Source organism: Papaver somniferum, unplaced genomic scaffold, assembly GCF_003573695.1.
Source record: "Papaver somniferum cultivar HN1 unplaced genomic scaffold, ASM357369v1 unplaced-scaffold_132, whole genome shotgun sequence".
Classification (NCBI taxonomy): domain Eukaryota; kingdom Viridiplantae; phylum Streptophyta; class Magnoliopsida; order Ranunculales; family Papaveraceae; genus Papaver; species Papaver somniferum.
In genome coordinates, this window is record NW_020622381.1 from 7,024,182 (window position 1) to 7,030,872 (window position 6,691).

General features: G+C 40.8%; 1 pseudogene; it reads left to right on the forward strand.

The window, feature by feature from the left end:
• The first annotated feature begins 4,634 nt into the window (after window positions 1-4,634).
• Window positions 4,635-5,104, forward strand: LOC113332798 (annotated as a pseudogene).
• Window positions 5,105-6,691: the final 1,587 nt, after the last annotated feature.

The window sequence follows — 6,691 nt, forward strand, 5'->3', positions numbered from 1 at the left end:
GGGGTGTGGGGCCGTCTAGGGAATGTCCGGTCGGCTTGGGCCCGGTCCCACAAGTTTCCCTAATTTTATGTAATTTTTGTGTATTATTTTCCATGATTTGAAGGAATTTTCATAATTTGAAAGAAATACCATGAAATCAAGGAATTTCATGGGATCAAGGAAACCTTAAAATAATAATAATAAAATAAGGGGCGTGTGGGACCGGCTGAGGCATGGCCGTACGACTGGGTCCGGTCCCACGAGTTTCCCTAATTTTATATTATATTTTCATGGTTTTGTGAAAATACCATGAGATTAAGGAGTTTTCATGAGATTAGGTAAATAATAATAAAATAATGAGGAACCATGAGGTGTGGGGCCGGCCGAGATCAAGGCATGGCCGGTTGGCCAATAATCACTGCCCCACAATGTTTTTCCTAATTTTATATTATTTCCTTGGTGCGAAGGAAACACCATGAAACTGAGGAGTTTCCTCAAAACGAAGGATATTTGTTCAAATGAAAGGATTTTCATAAGATCAAGGAAAATAACAAAAAATATGATAAAATATAAAACTGGCGTGGGATTGGCCACGGCACGGCCAGCCGACCGGTGAGCCCCATCCCTCAGCACCTTGGTCAATATTTAATTATTTATTATTTTCCTTCCTATTTTGCATAGGTTCATCGTTTCGTCGTATTTTGAAATACTCGTTCATGCGGTGATTGTTAGTGCATCATCGTTGAGTACACTTACACCATTTGAGTCGGGGCTTACACGGAGGTAGCTCAGACGCCCGTGTGTTGAATATTTATTGCTAACCCATGGAATTCTGTTGGGAAGAACCATAGATTGAAGTAACGAAATACTGTGAAAATATTTGAATATTTTCGGAAATTCAGTGGATGAATCCAAGAATTTAGGAATAATTAACTTATGGCTCTATACTAGCAAAGCAAGCTGTCTAGGAGCATTAATTATTCTTACATGATCTTGCTGGAGCTTCATATCCTTTTTATAGTCAGGGAAACTCGTTGTTTGTATCCTGAAGACGCTATCGATCTATACCAGCAGAGCAAGTTGTCTAGGAGTCGTCAATCTCGTGATTCTATATAGAAATAATTACTGAAGTGTTTAGTATTCATGAGATATGTCGTTGTCCAGCCGAGAGACTACATATCTGCATGTACTCTAAGAGAAAGTATTCTCAGTCAGAGGATTCGATGAGACACCCGTGTCTCAATACTCACATCTGATTGCTGGATCAGGAGTTAGTATAATTATGGGTTTACGATTTTAGCATTTGTCGAAAATCCACCATCTACACCTGGGACAAATCTTTCACTCACGGAGACATGAAAACCTGTCATTATTTCTTCCTGAAGAATGATGCGACGGGAAGAAATGGCATTGAGAAGCGTTGCTGACTTAACAGTTAGGTTTCGGCATAACAAGGATTGCACCGTCTTTTCACACTGAGGCGCGCAGCGTGCCGTTGGTAATGATTCCACTACGGTGCCACAAATTTGCAAGCTGATCCTAAGTAATCGCTCTTGCGCTTTTGATTCCAGAAGAACGACTTCGTTAGGATTCGGAACTTGCTGCAATTCTTCTTGAATAGCCTTCATTCTTGCGTCGAAGGTCGCTTTAAAAGTCTGACCTAAACTCTTTCGACTGAATAGAATGAAACCTATAAAACAACCAGCTACTATCATTTCTTCATTATAGATTGAGATATTTTTTGAACTTGATGCACAAAGAAAGAGAATGCCGGTAAATAAAATCTTTTGATCCTTCATATTAATTTTTGTTATTCTCCCTTTCGGCAACTTGAACGGGTGGGGGACTGAATGTTACCGAGTGGCAGAGAACAATCCGAACCGGGGCACACCGAAGTGCTTTTTCTGTAGGTTGAAGTGGTATAGAACCTAGTGAACCGAGCGTATAAAAGAAGAAGTCTTATCTTATGAGCTTAGTTAGTTAGTGATCAAAGTCGAGAGTTTCATGCAACTTGCTGAAAGAAGACTGATTCTTATTCTACGATAAAAGATGATGAATGATCAACGCGACAACAAGTCATTTTTTTCATTATTTCCTTTCTTCTTTAGTGCCTCTTTAATTATGGGCTGGTGCTTGCTCGGTTCCTGCGGATTTTTCCTCAGAAAGAAAGGCTTGGAGGTCGTCCTTCTAGAGAGAGCAAGAAAGAACGCTTTCTTCAAGCAATTCGGTGTCGAGCAGTTCGAGAGGTCGTTGTCTCCTCAGCAGTTGAGTTTAGTTATTCCTTCTGGGCCACTCCTTCCATCTTTGAACTTTAGGAAATGAATCTTCCGAAGATCGACTTGGGACTCATTCACTCAAATCATAAGAGAAGAAAACTTCAATCGTACGCTTCTGGTCCCACCATTTTCAAGGAAACTCTCCAGGTAAAGGAAGGAATCATAGTCAAAATGAAAGATTGATCCTGGTTCAGAAAAGAGACAAAGTGATATGCTTAACACATGTGTGTCGAACGTTGTTTTCGAGCCTAATTCGGTTCAAGGTAGGAAATTCTAATGCATATGGAGGGTTTGGAGGTCAGTCACTCACACTGATTGAAGAGACTATGGGAACGCGGAGAGGGAATGTTCTAACTTTGCCCTTGCTAGTGGAAATATGTAAACCTAGGGCAATCGCATGATGAACCAAGAAGTCTCCAGCCAGGTCCTAGTAAACAACCTTGTGGGACACATGAGTTTGTAAACAACCTTCTCACTGATCTGAAGACTTCCAAGAGAAGATAGCTCGACTTGACGGAAAGAGAATTCACTTAGATTGATTGTCCGTGTACCAATCTATCTGCTTTTAGGAGGTTGGGAAGTCTTTACGGATTATACACATAATTTAATGTACTTCCCATATGTCTTTTAATCGCCCTTATTTGGATGTGGAGTCACATCACACTATGGAATCCTCGCACAAGCTAGGTTCGTTCTACTTGTAATGGTATGACCAGTGCTACTAACTAAAAGAACTATGTTTGCACATCTCCCTCTTTCTGGGTGTTATGTTGGAATTAAATCTATAACTATCTTAGTCTACTATTTACCTATCCTAAGAAGTTAGCCAAGAAACTTACTGAACTTCATTTGAATTGCTAACATGGCAAGGAATTGAGACTACCACTACAAGCTTCTGGACTCGACCAGGTCTTGCTTAGGGTTCTAAGCTCTTTCATAGCTATTTCTTTAATCAGACCATCTCAAATGAGAAGTGAAATGTAAACGTTAAGTTGGAAGTTTATGTGTTAAATGTATATGTATATGTATATGACCTTGATGTTCAAAAAAGACTAGATTGCTTCCAATCGGGAATTCAATCAAAAAAAGTTGGATCAGCTGAGCTCCTTGTTAAACAATTATGATCTTACTCGATATAGCTCTGTGCTTAAAAGCTTAGGTGGGGGGTCTTACTAGCTCACTTCACACTATTACAGAACTTGGCAGAAAAAGGAATCCAGTTAAAGAACTTGACAAAAACAAGCTAAGTTCCAAGGTCGGTGGCTTCCGTTGACCAAGGCAAGCAGCTCTTCCAACAAGCTATGCTAGAGCAGACGGCCCTGGTAGAAAGGGATGTCATATTAATTTGTCGTTTCAATAGTAGATTCGATCCCATCTTTCCGAGGGAAAAGAGCTACTAGTGATGTCGCCCCCTTTCATGTATTCCCTGTATCACTTACCAATAGCCACTACGAAGAATCTAGAATTCTCGGTCCCTCTCTTCCCGACAACTGCTAGAATAAAGAAGTGGCAACCACCTTCCCGGCGAAGCAGAAAACAAAAGCGCGTAATTAATAAGACTATCTCGGGCGACCTGCGGGCATAGACCTCTAGTTTCCTAGTAGAGTCATTTCATCCCGGATTTTGATCAATAAAGAATTACTCAACCTCCTAGACTCAAACTCTAGTCCCATTAGCTTATATGCGACTAAGGAGCCGATATGTGTTGTAGTTACATAAATGAAGAGACAGCAGATATGCGACATTCAACCGATATGCGACAGTCCTAGTACATTGTTAGTTGTAGTATAGCTCTTAGTAAGGCGTAGAGCAGTAGCGGTATTCACTTTTTCTGTTACAGAATCGACTCTGAGCGTTGTTCATGGCACGGTTAACGATGTCTTTATGTGTTAGCCCTGCTTTCGCTGGTATTGAGATCTGGGAATAAGGAGTATCTGGCCTCGTAAGGTAGGTGCCTTTTCGTGAATGCGCTTTCCTGTTAGATGGGATTTCCGTTTGATGAATCACCCTAATTGAAAGACAAGAAATGTCGTCGAAAACACAACATCTTTTATATGAAAAAAGGTATAAGTTCCATTCAACTAAACAAAGTAGAAGAGTTTTATCTTACTGGGAACGATTCAATGATAGGTCTGGACCGAGCTGTTATATCTTCGTTTTCTTTCTTATTGATCTAAGTCTTCATTCAGTAAACTCATAAGAGAAGAAAAACTTCAATACGGACAAAACAAAAGCAAGATTCACGAGAATGACGGTCATGTTATAAGGGATGAAATTAGTTGGAGTCGGTGCAACACTAGTAATTCAGATGTACCTGATAGCTTACTATGCTTCTTGCAATCTTCGTCATGCAGAAATGCATTGACTAAATTGGAGGCAATGGAGAAGAAGCGGAAGAGAGACATAATTAAAAGTCTCTCTCGGTTTGCCCCTTTCCCTAAGATAGATTTGGAATGTAATGATCTATCCCTCTCTGAGGATGCCATTCGGACAGCTGAAAATCTTGGGGATCGTAGTATCTTCCATGTCTTAGGGTTTATGCCTAAGCATGATGAATAGAGGGATCCTCTGAGTGGACGCGGTGTAATGAAAAAAAGAAGCAAGATTCACAAAAATGACTTGTCACGTTAGAAGGGATGAAATTAATTGGAGCTGGAGCTGCTACTATTGCCCTAGCAGGCGCATCCATTGGTATTGGAAACGTTTTTAGTTCTTTAATTCAGTATGTGACGAGAAATCCGTCATTGGAAAAACAACTCTTTGGCTATGCAATCTTAGGTTTCGCTCTGACAGAAGTGATTGCTCTGTTTGCTTTAATGATGGCATTCATAATCTTGTTCGTGTTCTGATCCCTTCAGGACTGAACTGAACTATACTATAACGAACTCTGTTCACCCCATAGAAAAGGGAGAATCTTCATGGACTTGCTTTAATACATCGAGGTTTTGCGCATTTCAGATGATGGTGAGACCACATGCAACTTTTATCATATGTAATGTCATATAATTAGTTACCTGGGAAAGAAAGAGATAATAAACATCACCCCTCACTCACTTAAGGTTCGCCAAGTACTATCTATCTTTGTAAACCAATCTTTGATAACTAGGGAACTCAACTACAGCAAAGGGGAAGTTCCTCGAGATGAAGGACGGGAAAAATCCTATCTCAGACGGTTTACTAGTTCAATCTCAGAACTCATTTTCAAGGGTAGAAAAAGAAGAAGCGAGAGTCAGCCTTCAAAGGGAACAAATGATGTTCTAGAGAACATAGCTAGTCTGTCAAGGCAATGTTCGTATTTGTACTACAGCCAAGGGGATGTTATCGCACAATTCTAGTTTGAATCTTGAGAGCCCAGGTAGAAAAAGGAATGCCCAAATAACGTAGATATGCGAAAGTGCCCAAGTCAGTGTAATCGGTGATTTCAGTACCTCTGTGAAAGACTCTAATCATATACCTGACCAATAAAACTAAAGCAAGGCCTTAGCTTAAAAAAGTATTCTGAGGTTTCATCTTATAGAAGAAAAAAATGCCACATCTACTTTATGCCCCATGAATGTTGGATCAGAATCGTAAGTTTCTTGTTGACGAAAACTTTATACGCTTCCTTTATTACTGCTGACAATAGGACTTTCAAAGGTGCCATAGATCGGTTATTCCAATGCCCTGTATGTGGATGGGGAAAAACGGGTCGCCGGTTTTTCGGGAAAGTGGAGAGTCGAGCATGCTGTCGAGACTCCTCAGCCGGGAAAAATGTTTAATCCTCACACAGATGCACCGCTGCAAAGGGGGTGCTTATATTCGGGAAATCAATTTGTATGACTCCGGCCTAAACCAAGACAATGGTCGTTCCAGAGTCAATTCGGTCGCAAAGAGGGAGATGGGTTGATCTGTAGGAGGGAAATTGAGAATTGTGTGGGATCAGTGACGATCGAAGATTGTGGGTGTGTTGAAGGTTTCTGTAATAATAGTGAATTGATAAGTTCTGATGGATTGATGAATTCTTGAGAGTGATAGCTCAATAAATTCTACGTAGACGAGAGTCTGTGTGTTCAGTCATGGTTTCAGAGACTTATTTATATTGTCAGAGTCGTGAACACCTTGATCCCTGTAAGTGTGACGGTTTCTTGAGTGAAAGAATGGGAGATCGTGGTAAAGTCAGTTCCATGTCATGTGGAGACTTATGATCGTGCACCCACTACTTTGCTAACTCCTTCAACCGTTTACACGACTTACGCACATTTCTCGTTGTGGATGAATCCACGTGTCGTAGACCGCCAGACCAAAACCCTACGTGATATCCCCCCATTTGTGACGTGATTGATATCTCACAAGTCGTGGAGTCTGCAGGGCAGGCGTGTTTTGATTAGTCAATTGTTGACAATGAGTCTGAGTTTCGTTGAATCGAGCATGAATGATGCATGCTCAGCGATTCACGG